The sequence below is a fragment of the Pristiophorus japonicus genome, chromosome 13, assembly GCF_044704955.1.
Source record: "Pristiophorus japonicus isolate sPriJap1 chromosome 13, sPriJap1.hap1, whole genome shotgun sequence".
Taxonomy (NCBI): Eukaryota; Metazoa; Chordata; class Chondrichthyes; family Pristiophoridae; genus Pristiophorus; species Pristiophorus japonicus.
Genome location: NC_091989.1, coordinates 160594892 through 160621601, shown reverse-complemented (window position 1 = coordinate 160621601; position 26710 = coordinate 160594892). Strand labels below are relative to the sequence as shown.

Genomic DNA, 26710 nt, shown 5'->3' with positions numbered 1-26710 from the left:
AACTTTTTGACTTAGGGGCAAGAGTGCTACTGACCTAATCAAGACAAAAACTGTTATCCATCATTAACATAGGAGTGGTGAATGCTGGCATCCAGTCTGCAAAGGACAGGTGCATATTTTTAACTAAAAAAGATGGAAAAATCAAATACGATTGTTTTTTGTGTGAACAACTATTGTTCCACAACATTTTACTGTTCACAAGTCAATCAGACACAATTTTTAAAACCGAATGTCACAAACAGAAATATTTTCACTGTTGCTGTCACTCTTTCTGTTGTTTAGACATAATTGTTAGTGCTGCCCCTTTCCTTTTGCAGTGAAGGTTTTCTTTGCTGATCGCGCCTAGATTTCTTCCTGATTTAACCTGTAACCTCAGCACTGCTCCTCGAGTTGTTTGCCATGCAGTAGTCTGGCACAATGAGCAGCGCAGTTCTTTTAGTTACATACAAAGTGTTATTGAAGAGGCTGCCCTACTGTGGTGGCCAGAGTAAGCGAGGAAGCCAGGCTGCATCTGATTACTTCATTACAGGCACTTTCATTGACTTTGCTGTGCTGAGCTGATGAACTGGGACTGGGGACAAGTGTGCCTAATTGAAAGAAATAAATTCTTATCACAGGTGGTACAAAACTCTTGGCTCTGTTTAAAAAGTGGCGAAGAAGAGTGGGTTATTGAAGTTACAGTTAAACTTGTTTTACATGCTGCAATTTCACTTCATTTCACTGAAACAGAATTCCATCTTTTATATACTAGAACAATTGAACATCTGACTTGTATACGTTTTAGAGTCAAATAATAAGATATTTCGTTTATTTTACCATTGCGAGAAGGCATTTCACAAAATTTCATCCAGTTCAGTTATTTTGTGCTGTAAATAACTCTTGTTATTTTTGCTCATTACGCAAAAAACAAACAGAATCTTGCGACAATTTAGGAGGAGCTACGGGGCCAAAAGTGACATGTCTGCATCCCATTTAATCTCATGGCCTTTCAAAAGTAGCAGAAATGACGATACCAATTTTTTTCCATGTTTCTGTGGGATTGAACTTTGGCTTCAGAGAGACAGTCCAACTGAGAAACACTGCATTTTGGTTTGAAACCACCAACGTTTCCCTGGAGCTGATGATGGGCTACAAAATCACAGGGCGTTGTAGTATACATTCCCAAGAGCAGAGTTTCCTTGTATAATTTCTAATGTAACCGGAACCAGCAAAATGAATTGACAAAATGTACCAAATTTTCAATTTCCATTCACTTATCTCCATTTATATTTTTGTCCTGGACAGTCAGCTTATTTCTTCAGGAGCGCAGCATCTTAGGCGTGCTTCTGTATAGAACAGCTATTTGGATTAAACGGAAACACTGGAAATGACTGATTTTCATGAGTAATTTCAGCTAACCGCAAGCTTTCTGTTGAAAATCTTTCTTTGCCTCTGATACAGGAATTTTCCTCAGTACTGTTCAATTTGCAGCATTTCTGTTCCAACCAACCATCGAAAGCAGAATAAATATTTATCGCTATTTTTAATTTCATATAATTATTTCATCCAGCTTTGTTATTCTCGAAGAATGTTTTACACCATTTGGATTCTATTGCAGCCATCCAGTTGGTGATGGTCCCTCACATTTGAATTTGTCCAAGTTCTGCAGCTCATTTGTTTTCAACTGTATTAAACTGACTTGAAGTTGACAGTTTGACCATTTGAAAAAGGGATGCTTCAGATTTGTGCAGTGTAAGGTTGTAATTTGTGTTAAAAGTAGTGCAGAAATGGCAACCCTTCTACCACAAAGCATGGAAGTCAAGTTTTGGTTACTTAGCATTCTAATGAGTCTATATAAAAATCTTAAGGAAAACAGGAGCTTTTCACCGTTTAATGACAAATTGTGCTGGTTTGAAGCCTTCTGCTGCAAAATAACAGATAATGATAGCTGCATTTGTGCAGCACGGCACATTTCCTTTTGGGGGAAAAAAAACACGTAACTGATGTATATATTTAATTGTTCACACAATGGCTACCTCCGATTGTGTGGTTGAGGCAAGCATACGAATGAATGTCATGAACAGGAAAATTGTAAGAATTGAAGAGCATGCACTTGACATCAGCGACCTCGCTGGGATAGATAAATGCAGCAGACTAAGGGCTGAAATTGCAGTCAGTTCAGATTATTTTTTTCCAAGGAAGTCTTTGTTGAACAGAGGAAGCTTGAATTCTTCCTCTGCTGAAATGATTATCAGCAGTGGGGGGGGCGGGGGGGGGGGGGGGGGGAGTGGAAATGCAATTACTCAGATCCTTCCACCCTTCTGAAGCAAGACAGATTTAAACATGTTGGCTCATTACTCCACTCAACTTCCTGTTAGACACTGGGCTTAAGCTATTTTACCTCTCTAAAATGCCCTGTAGATTTTTCGCAGACCTGGATAAATTCCAAATACAATAATATAAACAGGTATGAATAGATTTGCCTTTTAAAATATATATATGTGAAATATCAAAACTAAAGTAATAAACAATACAAGGTGTACAAGCTAGTGCGTACTCCTGTACTTTACTATAAATAAATAGTCTGCGTATATTCCCAATCCTGTTTCATAAATCTGATGTACCTTCATATCCTAAGTCATAAAATGGATGACATTCTTTGTCCTTTGTTGATTCCTCACGCAACCAACGAATTGTGGTACTTCAACTGTTTAAAAAAAAAGAAAATTCACACCATGTAAGAAATGAACAACAATGGTTACCTGTCAGTGATTTGCAACACTGTTGAAGGGTTCAACGGTGTTGAGCTTCCTTCTAATAATTCTTGGTCTCATTTGAATCCCTTGATTACACTTCTACTTCATAATTGAGTGAGACTTGTCCAGCACCATCTGTTTAAGTTATTTCTGATCATAAAAAAACCTAACATTCCCAAGTATTTTTTGGCAATTTGAGTTTACACGGATTTTTTAAAAATCACAAATAAAAGTACAGTCTGGCTTCGCTGCCAAACAGAGAATGTGGTGTGAATTTTCCACATCTGAAGTTTGATCAACTTTCAGCTCCTCTTCCATATTGATTCACAGAACCGAGACTTTGACCCCCGGAACGATTTTAATTAGATGTCTTGAAGTCATTCTGACACTGAAGTGTGAAAATATCAGGTGCACATTGTTTGTGTCAAGTTTACGCAAATAGAATATGCTTAGCTCTGTGCCATGACCGGATGCACATGTATAACTGGGATGAAAAATAGCACGAATGGCCAAATTACTGCTCATCCTCATTTTGATTTTTTTGATCTACTCCTAGGCTACAGTAAGAAATTTTTTTTTAAAAATAGAAACTGGTTTACTTTCCATCCAGGTCATTGACCCTAATCCATGTTCTGAATAGCCTTTCTGTATGTTTTAGGAAACCATTTTTTTTGTCTGTGTTTGTTGATGTGTAATTCTAATATGAAAAGAGGAGCCACGTCACTTACTTATTTTGCTGTTAGTTATGGCTGAGGTTTACAAATGACCTTGGGGCATCAGCGATTGGTCTTGGAGAATCATAACAAGGAGGTGTCTGCCTTTTCTGCTTGATGAATATTCCTACCACTTCAGGCATGCTGTTATTGTAGGAGATGGAAGCTTTGCAGAAGTGAAGTGCAGAATGCAATTAGCCAGTCTTGTTTCTGCACTGTGACCCGGAATGTATTCAGCCATTCTAGACAGTAAACACATCAGTTAACTTAAGGCACGAGGGAAAAAAAAGAGAAAAAAGTACTTGCACACTAAAAAAGATAACCATATTTGACTTTTAGGGTTACAGCATGTCAGATAACAGCTAATCAATCTAACAATTTTGATTGAGAGCTGACCATTGTTGACTCTGCTGCGTGCTGTACATTTTATTGGCTAGTCGAACGAGTTAATAAGAACACAAGAACATAAGAATTAGGAACAGGAGTAGGCCATCTAGCCCCTCGAGCCTGCTCCGCCATTCAATAAGATCATGGCTGATCTGGTCGTGGACTCAGCTCCACTTACCCGCCCTCACCCCGTAACCCTTAATTCCCTTATTGCTTAAAAATCTATCTATCTTTGACTTGAAAACATTCAATGAGCCAGCCTCAACTGCTTCCTTGGACAGAGAATTCCACAGATTCACAAGCCTCTGGGAGAAGAAATTCTTTCTCAACTCGGTTTTAAATTGGCTCCTCCGTATTTTGAGGCTATGCCCCCTAGTTCTAGTCTCCCCCACCAATGGAAACAACCTCTCTGCCTCTATCTTGTCTATCCCTTTCATGATTTTAAATGTTTCTATAAGATCACCCCTCATCCTTCTGAACTCCAAGGAGTAAAGAACCAGTCTACTCAATCTATCATCATAAGTTAACCCCCTCATTTCTCGAATCAGCCTAGTGAATCGTCTCTGTACCCCTTCCAAAGCTAGTATATCCTTCCTTAAGTAAGGTGACCAAAACTGCATGCAGTACTCCAGGTGCGGCCTTACCAATACCTTATACAGTTGCAGCAACACCTCCCTGCTTTTGTACTCCATCCCTTTCGCAATGAAGGCCAACATTCCATTCACCTTCCTGATTGCCTGCTGCACCTGCAAACTAACCTTTTGGGATTCATGCACAAGGACCCCCAGGTCTCTCTGCACCACAGCATGTTGTAATTTCTCCCCATTCAAATAATATTCCCTTTTACTGTTTTTTTTCCCAAGGTGGATGACCTCACACTTTCCGACATTGTATTCCATCTGCCAAACCTTAGCCCATTCGCTTAACCTATCCAAATCTCCTTGTAGCCTCGCTGAGTCCTCTACACAACCCGCTTTCCCACTAATCTTAGTGTCATCTGCAAATTTTGTTGCACTACACTCTGTCCCCTCCTCTAGGTCAACTATGTATATTGTAAACAGTGTGGTCCCAGCACCGATCCCTGTGGCACACCACTAACCACTGATTTCCAACCGGAAAAGGACCCATTTATCCCGACTCTCTGCTTTCTGTTCGCCTGCCAATTCTCTATCCATGCTAATACATTTCCTCTGACTCCACGTACCTTTATCTTCTGCAGTAACCTTTTGTGTGGCACCTTATCGAATGCCTTTTGGAAATCTAAATACACCACATCCATCGACACACCTCTATCCACCATGCTCGTTATATCCTCAAAGAATTCCAGTAAATTAGTTAAACATGATTTCCCTTTCATGAATCCATGCTGCGTCTGCTTGATTGCGCTATTCCTATCCAGATGTCCCGCTATTTCTTCCTTAATGATAGTTTCAAGCATTTTCCCCACTACAGATGTTAAACTAACCGGCCTATAGTTACCTGCCTTTTGCCTGCCCCCCTTTTTAAACAGAGGCGTTACATTAGCTGCTCTCCAATCCGCTGGTATCTCCCCAGAGTCCAGAGAATTTTGGTAGATTATAACAAATGCATCTGCTATAACTTCCGCCATCTCTTTTAATACCCTGGGATGCATTTCATCAGGACCAGGGGACTTGTCTACCTTCAATCCCATTAGTCTGTCCAGCACTACCTCCCTAGTGATAGTGATCATCTCAAGGTCCTCCCTTCCCACATTCCTATGACCAGCAATTTTTGGCATGGTTTTTGTGTCTTCCACTGTGAAGACGGAAGCAAAATAATTGTTTAAGGTCTCAGCCATTTCCACATTTCCCATTATTAAATCCCCCTTTTCATCTTCTAAGGGACCAACATTTACTTTAGTCACTCTTTTCCGTTTTATATATCTGTAAAAGCTTTTACTATCTGTTTTTATGTTTTGCGCAAGTTTACCTTCGTAATCTATCTTCCCTTTCTTTATTGCTTTTTTAGTCATTCTTTGCTGTTGCTTAAAATCTTCTAAATCCTCTAGTTTCCCACTAACCTTGGCCACCTTATACGCATTGGTCTTTGATTTGATACTTTCCTTTATTTCCTTGGTTATCCACGGCTGGTTATCTCTTCTCTTGCCGCCCTTCTTTTTCACTGGAATATATTTTTGTTGCGCATTATGAAAGAGCTCCTTAAAAGTCCTCCACTGTTCCTCAATTGTGCCACCGTTTAGTCCTTGTTTCCAGTCTACTTTAGCCAACGCTGCCCTCATCCCACTGTAGTCCCCTTTGTTTAAGCACAGTACTCTCGTTTCTGACACAACTTCCTCATCCTCAATCTGTGTTACAAATTCAACCATATTGTGATCACTCATTCCGAGAGGATCTTTTATATCTTTAATGATATAAAATATATTCAGCAATAATAATTGCTGCTTTATCAACAGGTTTAAAAATTATGAAGAAAAATATGCTTCTGGTTATTTGGTTTGGAAAATGAAATTGAGGCACATAATAATTCTTTGTATTAAAACAGGTTATTTTCCTTTTATTTGCAATAATAAAGGTTGCATGGGTGGTATTTTAATAGCACATCCCTATTTCATACCGTCTCCAAGGCTTCTGTTGCTGCTTGAAAACATGGTGCTTTTATAATATTAAGGAAAATAAAAGGGTCTAAATTTAACATTTTGTAACAGGCCACAAAGTTAAATACACTGAGGTCAGACTGCTGCGTGGATAATTATAATAATTAAAGGTAAACCCAACAAAATGGCTCCATAAACCACTCGTTATAAAATATGGTAGAGATAGTGCCAAATTGGATTATTTTAAACAAATCCAATTTTCTCCCAATGGGATTTGCTTTCAACAACCTGCTGTGCATGGGTAGTGAAATGTGCATATGAGTTCTGCCATCTTCGGAGTCAGCAAATATTTTCATACTCTCAACTTGATAGTCGGGCATCAGTATTGGGAGTAGTGACTGTTGTTAGTTATTTTGTTTGTGCGCCCACGTATACATGCACAGGTTCATTTTCTCCCCCTTTATCTATGATGTTTGCTGCTGTTTTCTATTTGGGGTTTCTAATAGAGATCGTTTATTCATTCAGTCCCTGGCAGTCAAGTGAGAGGGCAGCATGCAGTGGCTCGCTCCTGTTGGGCTGCTGGGGCGGCGATGCTTTCAGTCCTCTTTGGTCTGCTTGAGGGTCAGGAAGGAATGTACATATCATGTACAATCCCTGGTGGTCTTTTGGTTCGAAAGGAGTATGCATCTGATCCTGCAGGGTGGGTGGGAAATGTGTGTCCAACCCCTCACAGTCTCATTCTGGTCTATTGAAAGCAGTCTCCTCACTTGTGCACTGACCTCATTATTTGGATTTAAGATTCTGAATGTTGCACCCTCGATATCGAAAGTCTGAATGCATCCAAATGCACAGTCCTATTGCACAGTGTGGGGGGAGGGGGAAGAGCAGCTTGTTGAAAGAGAGTTTCTTGGTGCGCTGAGGATTCCACATAATAAATTGGCTCCCTTTGTTATTTGTGGCCAATTAATATAGAACGTACATTGAACTGGAAACCTTTCATATGCAGCAGGGCACAGATTTTCAAAATAAATTGCTTATATCCAGATTAGGTTTACATATAACAGGACTGGCTATACAGGCTCTCTGGAACAAATTAGGACTTGGTGAAAATGTGCTTATCTCAGGAATTTCCTGAGATAAGATTTGCATATAAATGGCTTGAAGTGTATATCCATATACACTGTATATGAAAAAACGTACAACATGATGAATAAATAATTATTCAAATGATTAAAATTAAAAAGAACCATTTGCAGCATAGTGAAACTTGCTTATTATTCTTGAGTTTCAAAAAATTGAGCTACTTCTTATTAATTCCAACGTAAATTAGCCTGTTTGTACCATAGTGGAACCCAATTTAATGTCTGGGTTAAAAGTATCTTGAAAATAGCCTGAATTTAACATACAAACCAGCTTAGATTTTTCACATCTAGCGCAGGTGTGAATGGACCTGCCATGACCATCCTGTATACTTCAGTTTGTAAATAGCCCTGAACTTTGCGTTAATCTTTCCGTTCTTACTCGTTCTCTTATCTTTGTAACAACCCGTTCTGTCTCATTCAATTGTTACCTCCTTTTAGCACATTGTCTGGAAAGTGCTTATTTTTTTCGATTGTATTACTGTTTTATTAAATGGCTTCTAAGCTGCTTCATCCTGGATTATTCAATGTGAAAGCCAGTTTATCGTCCACATCCGATTGATATTACATAGCATCATATCAGGTGTAATAATCATAGGAGCTTGCAGTGTGGTGCAGTCCAACCACATTTTGTTTCTCATTCTCTATGCAAATGCATTTTCATTTTCTTATTTTGACGTAAACTTTGAGTCCCGAAGTTCTCCTTTTTAAAATTGACAACCCTAAGTGAAGGGGCAAGTTAAAACAACATCTAGATTCAAAACAATAACTTGCATTTGTATAGAACCTTAAACATCCCCAGCATCGAAGCACTGACCACACTCGACCAGCTCCATTGGGCGGGCCACATCATCCGCATGCCAGCAAGCGCTCTACTTGGAACTGCTACACGGCAAGCGAGTCCCAGATGGGCAGAGGAAACATTTCAAGGACATCCTTTCCTTGGTAAAGTGCAACATCCCCACCGGCACCTGGGAGTCCCTGGCCCAAGACCGCCCTAAAGGGAAGAAGAGCATCTGGGAGGGCGCTGAGCACCTCGAGTCCCGTTGCCGAGAGCATGCAGAAACCAAGCGCAGACAGCGGAAGGAGCGTGCGGCAAACCACCCACCCTTTCCTTCAATGACTGTCTACCTCACCTATTACAGGGACTGTAATTCCCGCATTGATTTTGAGGGACTGCTTATGATGATGAAACATCAAAAACTGTCTCGAGGCATGGAAGCATGAGAGAAAAAAAGCAAGCACTGAAGAATGCAATAACACACAAGTATCCAATTCCTCCCCAGTCAGCTGTATTCCTAAGTGTAAATGAGCCAAAACAAAAGCAAAATACTGCGGATGCTGGAAATCTGAAATAGAAATAGAAAATGCTGGAAATATTCAACAGGTCAGGCAGCATCTGTGGCGAGAGAAAGAGAGTTAACGTTTCAGGGTTGATGACCTTTTGTCAGAAATGAGCCAAGATTGGGGAAGCCACAAAGTAATTGTAGGCCGAAGAAAATCTGCATCTGTGGAAGTGTTGCCTGGTTGACGTAACTCTTTCAGAAAGAAAAAAATGCTTGCATTTATATCGCGCCTTTCACGACCACCTGATGTCTCAAAGCACTTCACAGCCAATGGAGTACTTTTGGAGTGTAGTCACTGTTGTAATGTGTGAAACAGAGTGAAGTAGATGTGGCGAGCTAGTCTTGTGTGTTTCGAGCCTGGGTGTCTCTATTATACTGTGCGGCTACAGAGCTTACATTGCTTGAGTGCAATGTACAAACAGGAGAATGGTACATGGAGATTACTCTTCTGAAGCAGGACACTCGAACCTGACATTGAAGTGTAAATGTAACGATGCTTTTGGTGTTGTGTCTCGCTGGTGCTGCCAGCTCCCAATGCGCATGCTTCGTGCAGCCAGTACCAACCTCAAAGTAAATGTAACAGATTTGGGAAGAATCAGTAATAAGCGCATCTTCCCAGCCGCTAATCTTGGAAAATCCAGCAAGCTTAATTTTGGCTTTTTAACCAGCCACATGATACCCACATGTTGGGAGCCACTGGCACTAGCAAGACAAATAAACAAAATAAAAGTGGCTTTTAACAATTTAGGAAAGAAGGCAAGATAAATCAAGAAGTAGTGGTTAGGTGTGAGCAAGATTGGGTTTTAAAATCTTATAGATTGTAGAATGAAGGGAAGACTGAAGGAGTTCAGAAGCCCCACAATTTTAAATATGTTTTTTGTAGGGGGGGAGACCGAGGGAAAGGACAAGTGGATTGTAATCCCTGCAGGATAAAGTTGGTGTCATAAAGTGCCATGACTAGCAAATTGACACCTTTCCTTTAGAGAGGCTTGGGAATTGCCCCGCTATATTGCTGGTCTTGTTACTGGGAGAAGACCCAAGTATCAATCCCAGCCGCCATCTATGGCCATTCTCTAGACTTTGTCCAGAGGACAAATTGTCCCAGTTGTGGGAGGAATGTGTCTCCCTTTGCATTACTGAAACATATCTCCAGGCCCACTGAGGAAGGAGCAGTGTTAACACCACCTGTTTCACAAGTCCGCAGAACAGATTGTGCCACGACTCAAGAGGAAATGTGGAAGAAAGTAGTAAAAATTGCAGTAATTGAGCTCTGCAGCTTAACTTCACTTTAATTTTTATGCTTTCTCTGGAAGTGCCTCAAGAATTCATAAACTGATGAAGAGATTATTAAAGCTCTGATATCTTGTGTACAGTAAGTCATAAAAAGAACACATTTGTCTCAGAAGGGAGAGGATTTTCCTACAGTACGTAGTATCATAGTTTATTATCAGACAAAATCCTATCATAAAAGTCACTGTCTCTGCTCCAGAAAGAATATACTTTGGGAGACAGGGCTGTAACTTTATTTTAATTTTCTTCAGGTGTTTTTACTTTTTCTATTTGGTAACCGTACGCCACACACTAACCGAGAGTTAGACAGGAACCTAGAGAAACACTGAGGAAAATGAGCACGGTGCAAATACCAAAGTGTGAGAGAAAAATGTTAAATTAACCCTTTGTGGACTGAAAGATTTTGTTTTCCATCTGCTCTTGAACGGTTTCCCTTTGATTTACTGTGGCTGCACAGGGCAGTAAGGGATCTGACCTTTCATTTACCCTTTTAAAGGGGCACTTGGTGAGCTTAGAGCATGCTCAGGTACTCAGCCGGCTAGTACAGGTTGAACTTCCTTTATCCGGAATCACCCCTCGTTCGGAACCATTCCTGGTCACCGGGTGGCGCTTGCGCAGAACTCCGACATGAACAAATTGAAGTCCTTCCTCGCTGCCGACTCCCACAATCGCTGGCCTTACCTCGCGATCCACCCCGCCCCCCCCTTCGCCATGATCTCCCTGCTGTACTCCCAGCCCCAAGCCAGCCAGCCCCGATATCCCCTTACTCAGTAAACAGAAAATAGGTGCAGGAGTACGCCATTCCGTTCTTCGAGCCTGCACCACCATTCAATATGATCATGGCTGATCATGCAACTTCAGTACCCCATTCCTGCTTTCTCTCCATAACTTTTGATCCCTTTAGCCGTAAGGGACACATCTAACTCCCTTTTGAATATATCTAACGAACTGGCCTCAACAACTTTCTGTGGTAGAGAATTCCACAGGTTCACAATTCTCTGAGTGAAGAAGTTTCTCCTCATCTCGGTCCTAAATGGCTTACCCCTTATCCTTAGACTGTGACCCCTGGTTCTGGACTTCCCCAACTTTGGGAACATTCTTCCTGCATCTAACCTGTCCAATCCCTCAGAATTTTATATGTTTCTATGAGATCCCCTCTCATTCTTCTAAATTCCAGTGAATATAAGCCTAGTCGATCCAGTCTTTCTTCATATGTCAGTCCTGCCATCCTGGGAGTCAGTCTGGTGAACCTCTGCTGCACTCCCTCAAAAGCAAGAATGTCCTTCCTCAAATTAGGAGACCAAAACTGTACACAATATTCAATGTGTGGCCTCACCAAGGCCCTGTACAACTGCAGTAAGACCTCCCTGCTCCTATACTCAAATCCTCTCGCTATGACGGCCAGCATGTCATTTGCCGCCTTCACTGCCTGCTGTACCTGCATGCCAACTTTCAATGACTGATGTACCATGCCACCCATGTCTCGTTGCACTTTCCCTTTTCCTAATCTGTCACCATTCAGATAATATTCTGCCTTCCTGTTTTTGCCAGGATAGCATAAGAACATAAGAATTAGGAACAGGAGTAGGCCATCTAGCCCCTTGAGCCTGCTCCGTTATTCAAAAAGATCATGGCTGATCTGGCCGTGGGCTCAGCTCCACTTACCCGCCCGCTCCACATAACCCTTAATTCCCTTATTGGTTAAAAATCTATCTATCTGTGATTTGAATACATTCAATGAGCTAGCCTCAACTGCTTCCTTGGGCAGAGAATTCCACAGATTCACAACCCTCTGGGAGAAGACATTTCTTCTCAACTCGGTTTTAAATTGGCTCCCCCGTATTTTGAGGCTGTGCCCCCTAGTTCTAGTCTCCCTGACCAGTGAAAACAACCTCTCTGCCTCTATCTTGTCTATCCCTTTCATTATTTTAAATATTTATATAAGATCACCCCTCATCCTTCTGAACTCCAACGAGTAAAGACCCAGTCTACTCAATCTATCATCATAAGGTAACCCCCTCATCTCCAGAATCAGCCAAGTGAATCGTCTCTGTACCCCCTCCAAGGCTAGTATATCCTTCTTTAAGTAAGGTGACCAAAACTGCACGTAGTACTCCAGGTGCAGCCTCACCAATACCCTGCACAGTTGCAGCAGGACCTCCCTGCTTTTGTACTCCATCCCTCTCGCAGTGAAGGCCAACATTCCATTCACCTTCCTGATTACCTGCTGCACCTGCAAACTAACGTTTTGGGATTCATGCACAAGGACCCCCAGGTCCCTCTGCACCGCAGCATGTTGTAATTTCTCCCCATTCAAATAATATTCCCTTTTACTGTTTTTTTTCCCAAGGTGGATGAGCTCACATTTTCCGACATTGTATTCCATCTGCCAAACCTTAGATCATTCGTTTAACCTATCTAAATCTCTTTGCAGCCTCTCTGTGTCCTCTACACAACCCGCTTTCCCACTAATCTTTGTGTCATCTGCAAATTTTGTTACACTACGCTATGTCCCCTCTTCCAGGTCATCTATGTATATTGTAAACAGTTGTGGTCCCAGCACCGATCCCTGTGGCACACCAGTAACCACCGATTTCCAACCCGAAAAGGACCCATTTATCCCGACTCTCTGCTTTCTGTTAGCCAGCCAATTCTCTATCCATGCTAATACATTTCCTCTGACTCCGCGTACCTTTATCTTCTGCAGTAACCTTTTGTGTGGCACCTTATCGAATGCCTTTTGGAAATCTAAATACACCACATCCATCGGTACACCTCTATCCACCATGCTCGTTATATCCTCAAAGAATTCCAGTAAATTAGTTAAACATGATTTCCCCTTCATGAATCCATGTTGCGTCTGCTTGATTGCACTATTCCTATCTAGATGTCCCGCTATTTCTTCCTTAATGATAGCTTCAATCATTTTCCCCACTACAGATGTTAAACTAACTGGCCTATAGTTATCTGCATTTTCTCTGCCCCCTTTTTTAAACATAGGCGTTACATTAGCTGCTTTCCAATCCGCTGGTACCTCCCCGGAGTCCAGAGAATTTTGGTAGATTATAACCAATGCATCTGCTATAACTTCCGCCATCTCTTTTAATACCCTGGGATGCATTTCATCAGGACCAGGGGACTTGTCTACCTTGAGTCCCATTAGCCTGTCCAGCACTACCCCCCTAGTGATAGTGATTGTCTCAAGGTCCTCCCTTCCCACATTCCCGTGACCAGCAATTTTTGGCATGGTTTTTGTGTCTTCCACTGTGAAGACCGAAGCAAAATAATTGTTTAAGGTCTCAGCCATTTCCACATTTCCCATTATTAAATCCCCCTTTTCATCTTCTAAGGGACCAACATTTACTTTAGTCACTCTCCCGTTTTATATATCGGTAAAAGCTTTTACTATCTGTTTTTATGTTTTGCGCAAATTTACTTTTGTAATCTATCTTTCCTTTCTTTATTGCTTTCTTAGTCATTCTTTGCTGTCGTTTAAAATTTTCCTAATCTTCTAGTTTCCCACTAACCTTGGCCACTTTATACGCATTGGTTTTTAATTTGATACTCTCCTTTATTTCCTTGGTAATCCACGGCTGGTTATCCCTTCTCTTACCGCCCTTTTTCACTGGAATATATTTTTGTTGAGCACTCTGAAAGAGCTCCTTAAAAGTCCTCCACTGTTCCTCAATTGTGCCACCGTTTAGTCTGTGTTCCCAGTCTTCTTGAGCTAACTCTGCCCTCATAGCGAGAGGATTTGAGTATAGGAGCAGGGAGGTCTTACTGCAGTTGTACAGGGCCTTGATGAGTACCTGTACCATCTAATTTAATGTGACCACCCCTTGTCCAGAAAAATCCCTTATCTGGAACAGGCCAGGTCCCGAGGGTTCCGGATAAGGGAGGCTGAACCTTTACTTAAAATACCATGTCACCTTCCATGGAGTGACCCTGCTGTAGTAGAAATTATAAGTGTCACAGAACCAACTTTCCATCAATTCAGAATTTGGTGTTTTTTTTGAGTGGAAATGTTATTTTTATTTTAAAACCGTAAAGTCCGTCCCATCCAATATGATCAGTGGAGTGATGACAATATCGTGTCGTTGCCCGTATCACTGAGCACTCCTCTATGTACAAAACGCATTACCATGGTGACGATAGCCCTTTGCTTGTCCAGTCACTTCAGACATTTTAGGTCATTAAATTAAAATGTATTTCACTATTAGGATTGTTAAATGCTGCGGTGCTTCAAGCTTTCTTAGAAAATATTGCACGTTTTCATGAAATGGTATATGCTTTGGATGCTGAGATCTAATTGTGGATAATTTGATGCCAGGTTGGTGCCAGGTTCTCAGTTTGGTTCCAGCTCCAAAAGAAGGGAAGGGCTGTGTTAGCAGCACAGCATTTGGCAAACTAGTTCAGAACTACTCAGAATTTAAGATTTAAGACAATTTTAAAAGTAGTGATGAAGTAACTGTAATAGGCTACCAGGTTCATTTTTTCATTTTTGGATGAGAAGTTAAACCAGTCTGCTCTCTCAGGTGGACGTAAAAGATCCCACGGCACTATTTCGAAGAAGAGCAGGGGAGTTATCCCCAGTGTCCTGGCCAATATTTATCCCTCAATCAACATCACTAGAACAGATTATCTGGTCATTATCACATTGCTGTTTATGGAAGCTTGCTACGCGCAAATTGGCTGCCGAATTTCCCACATTGCAACAGTGACTACCCTCCAAAAGTACTTGCATAGAAACATAGAAAATAGGTGCAGCAGTAGGCCATTCAGCCCTTCGAGCCTGCACCGCCATTCAATAAGATTATGGCTGATCATTCCCTCAGTACCCCTTTCCTACTTTCTCTCCATACCCCTTGATCCCCTTAGCCGTAAGGGCCATATCTGATTCCCTCTTGAATATATCCAATGAACTGGCATCAACAACTCTCTGCAGCAGGGAATTCCACAGGTTAACAACTCTCTGAGTGAAGAAGTTTCTCCTCATCTCAGTCCTAAATGGCCTACCCCTTCTTCTAAGACTATGTCCCCTGGTTCTGGACTTCCCCAACATCGGGAACATTCTTCCCGCATTTAATCTGTCCAGTCCCGTCAGAATCTTATACGTTTCTATGAGATCCCCTGTCATCCTTCTAAACTCCAGTGAATAAAGGCCCAGTTGATCCAGTCTCTCCTCATATGTCAGTCCAGCCATCCCTGGAATCAGTCTGGTGAACCTTCACTGCACTCCCTCAATAGCAAGAACGTCCTTCCTCAGATTAGGAGACCAAAACTGAACACAATATTCCAGGTGAGGCCTCACCAAGGCCCTGTACAACTGCAGTAAGACCTCTCTGCTCCTATACTCGAATCCCCTAGCTATGGAGGCCAACATACCATTTGCCTTCTTTACTGCCTGCTGTACCAGCATGCCAACTTTCAATGACTGATGAACCAAGACACCCAGGTCTCGTTGCACCTCCCCTTTTCCTAATCTGCCGCCATTCAGATAATATTCTGCCTTCATGTTTTTGCCCCCAAAATGGATAACCTCACATTTATCCACATTATACTGCATCTGCCATGCATTTGCCCACTCACCTAATCTGTCCAAGTCACCCTGCAGCCTCTTAGCGTCCTCCTCACAGCTCACACCACCACCCAGTTTCGTGTCATCTGCAAACTTGGAGATATTACACTCAATTCCTTCATCTAAATCGTTAATGTATATTGTAAAGAGCTGGGGTCCCAGTACTGAACCCTGCGGCACTCCACTAGTCACTGCCTACCATTCTGAAAAGGACCCGTTTATCCCGACTCTCTGCTTCCTGTCTGCCAACCAGTTCTCTATTCACGCCAGTACATTACCCCCAATACCATGTGCTTTTATTTTGCATACCAATCTCTTGTGCGGGACCTTGTCAAAAGCCTTTTGAAAGTCCAAATACACCACATCCACTGGCTCTCCCTTGTCCACTCTGCTAGTTACATCCTCAAAAAATTTCAGAAGATTCATCAAGCATGATTTCCCTTTCATAAATCCATGCTGACTTGGACCAATCCTGTCACTGCTTTCCAAATGCACTGCTATTTCATCCTTAATGATTGATTCCAACATTTTCCCCACTACTGATGTCAGGCTAACCGGTCTATAATTACCCGTTTTCTCTCTCCCTCCTTTTTTAAAAGGTGGTGTTACATTAGCGACTCTCTAGTCCATAGGAACTGATCCAGAGTCAATAGACTGTTGGAAAATGATCACCAATGCATCCGCTATTTGTAGGGCCACTTCCTTAAGTACTCTGGGATGCAGGCTACCAGGCCGTGGGGATTTATCAGCCTTCAATCCCATCAATTTCCCGAACACAATTTCCCGCCTAATAAGGATATCCTTCAGTTCCTCCTTCTCACTAGACCTACTGTACTCTAGAACATCCGGAAGGTTATTTGTGTCTTCCTTCGTGAAGACAGAACCGAAGTATTTGTTCAATTGGTCTGCCATTTCTTTGTTCCCCATTATAAATTCACCTGAATCCGACTGTAAAGGACCTACGTTTGTCTTCACTAATCTTTTTCTCTTCACATATTTATAGAAGCTTTTGCAGTCAGTTTTTATGTTCCCTGCAAGCTTTCTCTCGTACTCTTATTTCCCCCTCTTAATTAAACCCTTAGTCCTCCTATGTTGAATTTTAAACTTCTCCCAGTCTTGTTGCTTTTTCTAGCCAATTTATATGCCTCTTCCTTGGTTTTAACACTATCCTTAATTTCCTTTGTTAGCCATGATAGAGCCACCTTCCCTGTTTTATTTTTACTCCAGACAGGGATGTACAATTGCTGAAGTTCATCCATGTGATCTTTAAATGTTTGCGATTGCTTATCCACCGTCAACCCTTTAAGTATCCTCTGCCAGTCTATTCTAGCCAATTCATGATTCATACCATCGAAGTTACCTTTCCTTAAGCTTAGGACCCTCGTTTCCGAATTAACCGTGTCACTCTCCATCTTAATAAAGAATTCTACCATATTATGGTCACTCTTCCCCAAGGGGCCTCGCACAACAAGATTGCTAATTAGTCCCTTCTCATTACACATCACCCAGTCTAGGATGGCCATCTTTCTCGTTGGTTCCTCGGCATATTGGTCTCGAAAACCATCCCTAATACACTCCAGGAAATCCTCCTTCACCGCATTGCTACCAGTTTGGTTAGCCCAATCAATATGTAGATTAAAGTCGCCCATATTGCATGGATCCCTTATTTCTTGCTTGATGCTGTCCCCAACCTCACTACTACTGTTTGGTGGTCTGTGCACAACTCCCACTAGCGTTTTCTGCCCTTTGGTATTCCGCAGTGAATATGTTAAAGGAGAATGGAAGAGTGAGAAATAACAAGCACAGCAAAAGCACTGGTTCTCTGTGAATGGCAATACATGACTCGACTGAGCTGGATAATCGGAATCTCATGCCGACTGCATTGTTGCCGATATTACACAGTAGGTTACATTTTGTGAGGCTCCGACCGGACAATGGATCAGAGAATCATTGGCTGTAAAGCGCTTTGAGACGTCTGGTGGACGTGAAAGGTGCTATATAAATGCATGTCTTTCTTTTCTTTCTAATTGTAGCAAAATCATAAAAATGAGTATAAAGAAAGGATAACAACATTAGCAAACAGAGGAAATCTCCTTATGTATGTTACTATCAAACATAGACTCAGTAATACATGAACTGTATTGTCACTGTTGTCCTTGTGTGTTGAGTCTGTCTTCACTTTGGCAAGGCTGTACACAGAGCCGTCATATTTTGTTTAATTAATACTCCAGTGTTCTTAATCTTCACCTTCTAGTAACACATTCTCAAGTGCAAACCTCAATGCCTAACATCATTGAATAATCAATGCACTGAAATAGTGAGTATGTTAAAGGAGAATGGAAGAGTGAGAAATAACAAGCACAGCAAAAGCACTGGTTCTCTGTGAATGGCAATACATGACTCGACTGAGCTGGATAATCGGAATCTCGTGCCGACTGCATTGTTGCCGATATTACACAGTAGGGCACATTTTGTGAGGCTCCGACCGGACAATGGATCAGAGAATCAGGTGTCGAGGTTACTATGCAGCACTCTCCAATTTCCCATCATTAAATTTAAAATGCTGAGAAAATGGAAGATCACGAATCAGGTGTGTTCACCTCCACCTCTGATTCTCTGATCTGCACATCCATCCAGAGAGACTCCACACCACGGACTGGATTTTCGGTTGTCTCACACCTCAGTTAGCGGATAGAGGGGCGTTAATGCGAGCGTTAGAATTTAGCGACCGGGCACGCAGGTTTTAGCGTCCCGACGGAAAATTCATTGGAGACTCACGGGGGCGCAAACCATTAGCAGCTGGCTGCTGATGATCACTCCAATCATGACGTATTCCTGGTGCAATGCCCACACTTACGCCCCAGTCGGTAAATTCGGTGTGTGAGCGCCTCATTGAGCGCCCGCTAAGAACAACATCTAGAAAAACAGTCGGTATAGGCTTGCAGAGTCGTTAACTGGTGGCTACTTAAAGGGATGAGGAAGTGCTTCCCTCGGAGGTCACAGTCAGTGCAACATTTACACAGAGAACAGTGCGTGAGCCTCCGAGTTTGCAGTGGCATAGGGACATAACAGTACAGGTTGAAAACTTTAATGGGTGCATTACAATGCCGTGCCTTTAAGATTCGGCTTTTCCTGGGATCTGATTTGAAGTTCCGCGCACCAAACTTTCGTTATCTCCCCGACACCCCCCCGACCCCCAGCTCTGGTTTGCAACGGCTGATTTATCGCCCCTGTCAGCTCTTCGACCGATTCTGACAAATTTCTGGGCGGGAGGCGCAAACCTTTTCAAGGTGCTAAAAGTACCGCTCCACCTGGATTAATATCGCAACAGAGACGTGACTGAATTTCTCCCCCCATGACTTTTGTCGAAAAGGTTTTGGAGAAAACAAGAGTTTTTTCCTTTTTTCTCTCTTCCAATTTTCTTCCCTTCTCTCCTAAAGACTCTTGTTTGGGGTGCCGTTTCATGGGTACCAGTCGCCCTCTGGTACCTCACCCAAGTGCATATTTTTGACGTGCGAGTGTCAGTAAACTGTTTGACTCGAGAGGGAATCACAGCTGAGCCAGGAAGGTCACAAGGTAGCTGTCAAGATGGTAGTCCTGGCCATTTTATTCCCTTTCCTGGTTTTGGGGTGCTCAGGCGAACTGCAACTCACCAAATGCTGCCTTGGCTAATTTCAGCTGATTCAGCACAGACTGAAAATTGAACCACCAACCTCTGGTCTGAATACCTTAGTGCTGCACGAGTGTATGACTTTACACATTAGGCCATCAGAGGTTCACGAATGTTGCAGTGATTAATAGATTGGCCTCTAGTTCTACCCCAGACATAACAATTTTCTCCCTATCATGGCTAAAACTTTACGGAAAATGTCTGCACAATCTGTCGTTTTGTGACAATTATATAATCGGTTATTATTTTACGGTGGATATAATTAGAATTTAACCATCCTCAGGACACTGCAGCATTAAGCTAATGCTATATGGATGAACAAAGCACATACCATGTTGAAAAATACAGAATAATGGGCCCGAATGTGCCAGGAAAATAATGCAAGTTTAATACACGCGTCGTCATTAATGTGTAAATCGTCCAGCAATTTGTGGCAGAAGAGATACGGCATGAGGTACAAATTGCTGGATGACTTGCGCTGCTCCATCTCTCCGTGGGTTTCAAGAAATTGCTGCATTTGCACTGTTAAAATGAATTAAACTTGCCGGATAAAGTTAGGTTGGTACTTAATGACCCTTTTAATGACTAGATTATATAGATTTATGTTCCTGCAATGCCACTTAATCTCCCCGGCCCAGAAAGGGGACAATTAAAATGATAACGTCTCACTCCTGCAGGTAGTAAATTGTTCCTAGAGGTTTTTGATTTTTTTAAAGTTCTTACTTTTCCTTTCTGTCTCTTTTATTTTTTGTCTCTCAATCCAATCTTTCCTTCCCTCTCTATTTTTCTTTGTATATCTAGTTTGACTCTAATTCACCCTATTCCCTTCTCTGCCATTCCTGTTTCTTTCTCGATCCTTAAACCTCATTGGTTAAGGGGATAGACAGTTGACCCTGCCGTTCACCAAGGTCGCAGTTGCCCTGTTCACCGCGCCACACCATTATCAGCTCGTACTTCCAGCAATTTGCGTGCGCAAAAATGTTCAAAGCTGGAGAATGAGGGGAAAAATCCAACAAACCGGGTACAATGCGAGATGCCCTGCTCCACCAAATTCAGGACCATTATTGCATTCGTAATGAAGGCCGATTGCTTTTTAAAAAAGGTGATTTGGAAAACAGAAGTCTCTCGGATGGCTTACCCTTTTTGAGGGTTGTTTATCCGAGTGCATGCTTTGCAATTAAAATCTGTTTGTAGTGGACTGCATCTACAGGGGATGAGCTATTAACAAAGGGATCTGGCAGCTTCAGGTTGGAGATTTTTTATTCCAAATGAAAAATCAATATGTTTTCTGGGTTATACATATTCAGAATGGGATGATATTTCCATCATAATGGAAAATAGGTGTCCTGTTACCTCCTCTCTTGCCATCTCTGTACCATTGCATTTTCCAATCCACTGGCGAATATTTCAACATGATTTGATTGCAGTTCATGACAGTGTTAATGTCCTCGGCCCTAAGCACACTTCAAGTAGCTGAGCGATGTCAACCATTGGCCTCTTCACGCGTATTGTGTGGAAAATAGCCTGCAGAAAGAGATATGAAATATCCGCCTTGCAGTCTTGGTCGGAATAAGCTATCAGCTTTGCCTGGTGTATCTGTGTGGCTGCAAATGCACACACTGGCCATTTCAGCCAGTGTCACAGTATTGGGACTTTTTTTGAAAAATAACATGCAAGCCAGAGGTCCTTGCTGTAGATTCTAACTTGTCCTCAAATTTTGATAGCTGCCTTCTGTGGGATGATACAGCTGCACACCAGTATTATTTTAAAATAAACATTTGCAAAATCTCCTCAAAGGTAATCCCAGCTTCTCTGCGCACAGCGTTGAATTCAGCCTCCACGTCCATCACCTGCCTTGAAAGTCCCTGTTACCTGGCGCAGAAAAGGACTGCTCGTCCTCTTGCATCTTTTTATTTTTTATTAAGCGGTCCCCTCTTTTATTGTCTCCTTTATTCCCCCTTCTCGTGCATCACGCACTCAGCGCCATCCGCTGAAAGGCAGACAAGTCACGTTCTCCTTGGCTCAGCGACTGGCCACAAGGAGGTGCGTGAGAAGAACCAGTGGTGACTCATCTTTCCATTCCCTTTCCCTTCGTGCTGGAAGCTGCCCTGTGTCCGCCCGTTGTATTCATATGTTTAAAATTTACTGTTGAGGTGGTTTTACATTTTTCTTTTCAGCCCTGGCTTGAAGTCTTCAGGACATTTTGGATGAGTTTTGTTTATTCTCTAGTCCAGCTTGCATTCCACATGGATGAAAAACTTTGTTAAAAAGAGGAAATTTGAACTCCAATTAATGCCCAGTTTCCTTTTCGGCTTTGTATGCATGTCAGTCCTGGTGAAAGACTTCTGATTGGCCGTATTTATACGTGGAGAGATTTTTAAAATCCACAAATGCCGGAAATGTGAAATAGGAAAATCTGGAAATGCAGAACCATCTGGAAGAGAAAAGACTGGTTCATCTACCTGCTGTGCATTTCCAGCATTTTCTGTTTTTTATTTCCCATTCACAGGGATTTGCTGGAAAATGACTCATTTAACTTGATCTCACAATTTCTGAATTGTAATCAACTAGCTCATTCCTTTCTGGAATTCACTGGCAGACCTGTATTATTCACAGTTATGTGCCAAAGTTGGTAACCAGTGCAACGTGAATTCAACCCAAGTCGACAGCATCCCAAATTAATGAAATGCCTTGATTTTTTTTTTAAAAACCATGCCGATTTATATGATATTCATGAAGGGTTGGCTCCCATCATATTATTTGGCGAGGGTGTTTTGACAAAATTCCATGAAGTACGCTTCCACTCAAATGTCTTGTTTTTGTTCTTTGAGACTTCCCAACATGTCTGATTAAGTCAGCTGAAAATGATCTGACTAAGAAAAACAGTAAGGCACTGCAAATAAAGCAGGTATTCTGTGAATTAACGGTGGGCGGATTAGTCAACACATAAAATAGGTCACTTAGAAATGTAGGTGTGAAAGAAAACCATTGCACATTTTCACCTGTGTGTTTGGATGCTCTACTTTGACCAAATTCCTCAAAAAAACAAACAGTTTCCAGTCACTGCATTTTTCTGTTCTTCTATTTTACATTTTCTCCTCTAGTTCCTCCCACCCTCCGTCTCCAATCAGAGGACCTGCTGTCAGCATAAAAAAACTTATAGTGACTGTCATTTCAACATTTGATACACAAGGGTGACCAAAGGTATAACAAATGTATCAGACAGTATATTTAAACAGATTATTTTCAACAATTCAGTTTGGAATTTAAAAAAAATTGTAGAATGATTTTTGTGCTGAGAGATGTTCGGGCTGGGAATGGTGCTATTCCCATTTTAGGCACACGTTGTTGGCATCAAGCACTCCTCGGTCAGGTATAACAGCCAGACAGAGATTAAAGCACTTGCTACTTTGCGTCACAGACGTGCCTCAGCCCCAACCTAAGAAGAGCACACTCTCCTGCACTAGTGTGGCATTTTTTCCATATCCCACACCATTTATGACCTTTCTGAGTGAGATTGCTAATTATTGCTGGATCGGGGATAGTTTTGTGCTTGGGCCCCTTTGCACCAGGACCTGAATTGAGGCTGTCCAAACCCACTTCAAGTAGTAGCTTTGCAGTCAGAGCAGACTTTCATCACAATCACCAGGGCTGGATTTGAACGCCTGTTGTGGAGGTGAAAAGCTAGGGCTGGATTTTCGCTATGTTGCCGCCTGTGTTCGCGGCCCGGAGGGGCAGTAATGGAGACGGCAATGGTCTCCGGGCGACCGGCCAGTTCCCAGCGCCCCGTCGGAAAATTAGTGGCTGGTTTTGCGGGGGTGCAGAGCAGCGCCGTCCGACAGCGTCGAGCTGGCGTGCAAGGCCCCGGTTTCGACTGCGCTTTGAAATTGGTTGTGCGCTGAACCTGTAGTGCCCTGTAGCGCCATGGTAGGACCGCCTGAAAAACCAGGCAGTCAGAGCTGTGCCGGCGGCAATGAGTGAAGGAATTTGTGAATGAGTTAAGCTTGATTGTTTTGTTTTGTTTTATTTTTGCGATGTAGCTTATTGTGGGGTGTTTTAAGATATTGGGAATGTTTGTTGTGTTTTTAGGTGCGATTTTCTTTTTGTCACGGAATCGTCTCTTCGGCCGCTCCGAGGCCGGCTCTTTAGCAATGGAATTTCAGTTGCCCAGCCGGCCTTACGCCCTCACACCTCCCTTAGCGCTCCAACCCACACTCGGGGCACAGCTGATGAATTTTGCTGATTGAGGCGCAAACTGTTCCCGGGCGTAAACTTTACCACCCCAAAATGAGCAGAACCGAAAGTCCAGCCTAATGTCTAACCCACTGCAGAATCAAGAAGACTTTTGAACTTACTATTTGAAAAATGGCCATCTTTTCTATGTTTTTAAGGCACATTGTTTATGATGAAACTAAAGGTGCAATTTCATTGCAAGATAGTTTTGGGTGCATGTCAATGCAAAAGTGTCAGTGTAACTCTGGAATCCACCAAGCATGCTGAAGCCCTTAGACGTGAGATCCTCACCAGAAGACTAACTCGCAATGTTTTGAGTTTGAACCTAATGCAGTATAGAAGCCGTTTGATAGTGGTAGCCTTTCAAATTGTGGTTTTTCAGTAATAATTTATAGACCTTTAATAATTCCTTCTTCTAATGTCATTGATATATTGAGTTGAGTAGTTATCGTTCAATTTTGATTTTGTCCTTTCTAAGCTATTTAAATTTTTTTTGCTATTCTTTACTCCAGCTGAGATGGTGGGCAGCTGATCTGTTGTCAGGCATTTCCCAGTGCGGACCACATCAATAGAACCTTGTGTGAGAGTGGGTTGAGGTGACGATTACTCCAGCTTCCCTTCCCTCCATGCACTGAAACATGTAATTTTGCTCAATATCTCCCTCTTGCTGCACAGCTGAAATTAGGAACTTTAGGAATCAGAGCACATGAACCCTGCACTCTGCCACCCCATGGCACACTGCTTCAGAGCTCCAAAGTACGGCACCACTGCTCAATCAACAGTCGAGCAGTCCCAGAGAGCATTACTGTTGCAAATGCAGCATCTGTAGCAATATGACAAGGATGCTAAAGTTGTTGCAAAAGGCTGGAGTCAGGTTGAGTTTTAACTCCACCTTTACCCAAGACAATCACAAAATAGATTGAGCGTGCAGGCAGAGCAGCATTTCTGTATTGCCATTTTAAAATATAAAGGGACAGGCCATTTCAACTTGACATGTTTCAACTCAGGCCCAAAATCAGACTTTAAAAAAAAACTTAACTGATTTTTAGATCAAATGGAGTTTCAGATTTGCTCACATCAAGTGTCTGTCAATTTATCTCTTTTAACCCAATGAGCTGCTTAGCAAAGCAGTTGTGAATTCATGCAACTTTCTCCTACTCGCAGTTTAATTTGGAGAGAATGTCTTGTGTAAAGCATTTGTGATTCCATGCCACAACTCCCCACCCCCTAGCACCAGTAATATATTACTTGCTTCATAAAGCCCACCCTCCTCCCCACACACACTTCACCCCATGTGATGTACTTCTCAGACCACTGAGCCCCCCTGTGTATAATGTAATGCCCGCTGCATTCTGGTCTCCAGCTAGCCTTGCTCTGCAGACCTGATAGCACGTACATAAAACTGATGGAAGAGGCAATCAAAAGCTGCGCTGTGAAATACCAGCAGAGAGAGAGATACAAAAGTGTTTTAATTGAAACAATGTTGGGTCATCCACAGTCACTGGATGGCTCCTCTGATGAAACCATCCGATCATGTTTACACAGGTTAGATTATCTGTGCTGGGGTTGTTGCAGCTGCCGTTAGGTTCTTCAGAAGTAACACCAAAAAACCTCAAGAATACTTACTTTCTTTTCTCACCGAACAGCTGGAGAACTTAATGAGCAAAAATCTCAATCAGCTAACCTGACCCGACCTGACCTGACCTGACTTTGCATATTGTCCTTAATAAGGACTTACATTAAAGCATTGAAGAAACTGTTCATTCTTTGGGAAGTGGAGGATTGTCATTGTTCTGGGGCCCCCAGTCACTGCTGTTTGTGATTAAGTTGATGTGTAAAGTTTTTGCTGTTTGCTGGATTCGGCTCCTTCACAGCATTGGCACAAAGTGCTCATTCACATTTAGATTAGTCTAACAGCTCCAGGGGTCAGTCTAAGGTCAGACTTAGTAATGATGTAAGGAGAGGCATGTCTGGGATTCTTATTTTGAACTGAAATACATACCAGGAACTATCGAGAAAGATGCACCCAGCAAAAAAAAAATTGAAAAAAGGATACCCCTCCTGTGGGGTACATTCCTCTTTTGCTTGATACCTTAAAAGCCGATATTTGTTTTTTTTTAAGTAACTTTCTCTTTCATGCGCTACTTTAACGGTCTTATTTACTAGGCCCCAGTCCTGGAAACTACTGTTTTGAGTTATTTTATTTTCAAAGAAAAAGTTGCAAGGATAGCAGATTACATTCAGACAGAAAGCACAGTGTTTGCGAAAAAATGTAGATGTGTTGCAGCAGTCAGGAGATGTGTGGAGAAGGAGAGGTGCACAAGATCAAAAAAAAAGCCCGTACTATGCATGAAAGGATCACAGCATGGAGGCCAGCACTCATTGTCTGTGAACGCACTCCTGTCAGTCGTGCATGTCGTTTCTCATTTTATTACAATAAGAAGGCGCAAGGAGTGTCACTTCGATAACCACAAAGCTTTTTTTTCAAAAAAAATGGAAGTTTAAAAAAAACGTGGCAGGAGATTACCCTTACTTTGAAGGCACAATTATAAAGCAGTTAAAATTCGCAAGTGGAGAAAAGCCTTTATAATAAGTAATTAATGCTTTGTTTCTTTTTGCAAAGCGAGCTTAGTTATTGTGGTCACAGTGTAATGTAATCGGACTGACTGAAGAGGACTCAGGCCTCCAGGAATAATATCCCATTTGGGGCTGATGCGTAGATATTTTACAGGCCTGAGCTAAAGATGAAATGTGGATGCCAAACTGACCTTTGACCTTCCTGTGTTACTTCATACAGTATTAGCTTTTGATGATATCGGTATGTGAGGTACCTTAGCTTTCTCTCCAAACCTGATTTATTTTTTTGCTTCCTTTGATCTCTGTTTTAAAAAAAAAACTTGGGTTTAAAAATTGCTTTTTTTTAATAAAAAAAACTGGCTGAAAGTAGAATGTTAGATCAGTAAGGAAAGTCTTATTAAAAATCAATGTAGCACAGCAGGATAAGAGGTGGTAAAATATCTTTTATATGATGGATTCCATCAGGA

At 42.0% G+C, this 26710-nt stretch overlaps 1 protein-coding gene across 1 annotated transcript in view; it reads left to right on the top strand.

Moving 5' to 3' along the window:
• The window catches only part of zfhx3b (zinc finger homeobox 3b), a 232418-nt gene that overhangs the window by 145132 nt on the left and 60576 nt on the right, over positions 1-26710 (top strand). The gene's annotated exons all lie outside the window — the stretch shown is intronic.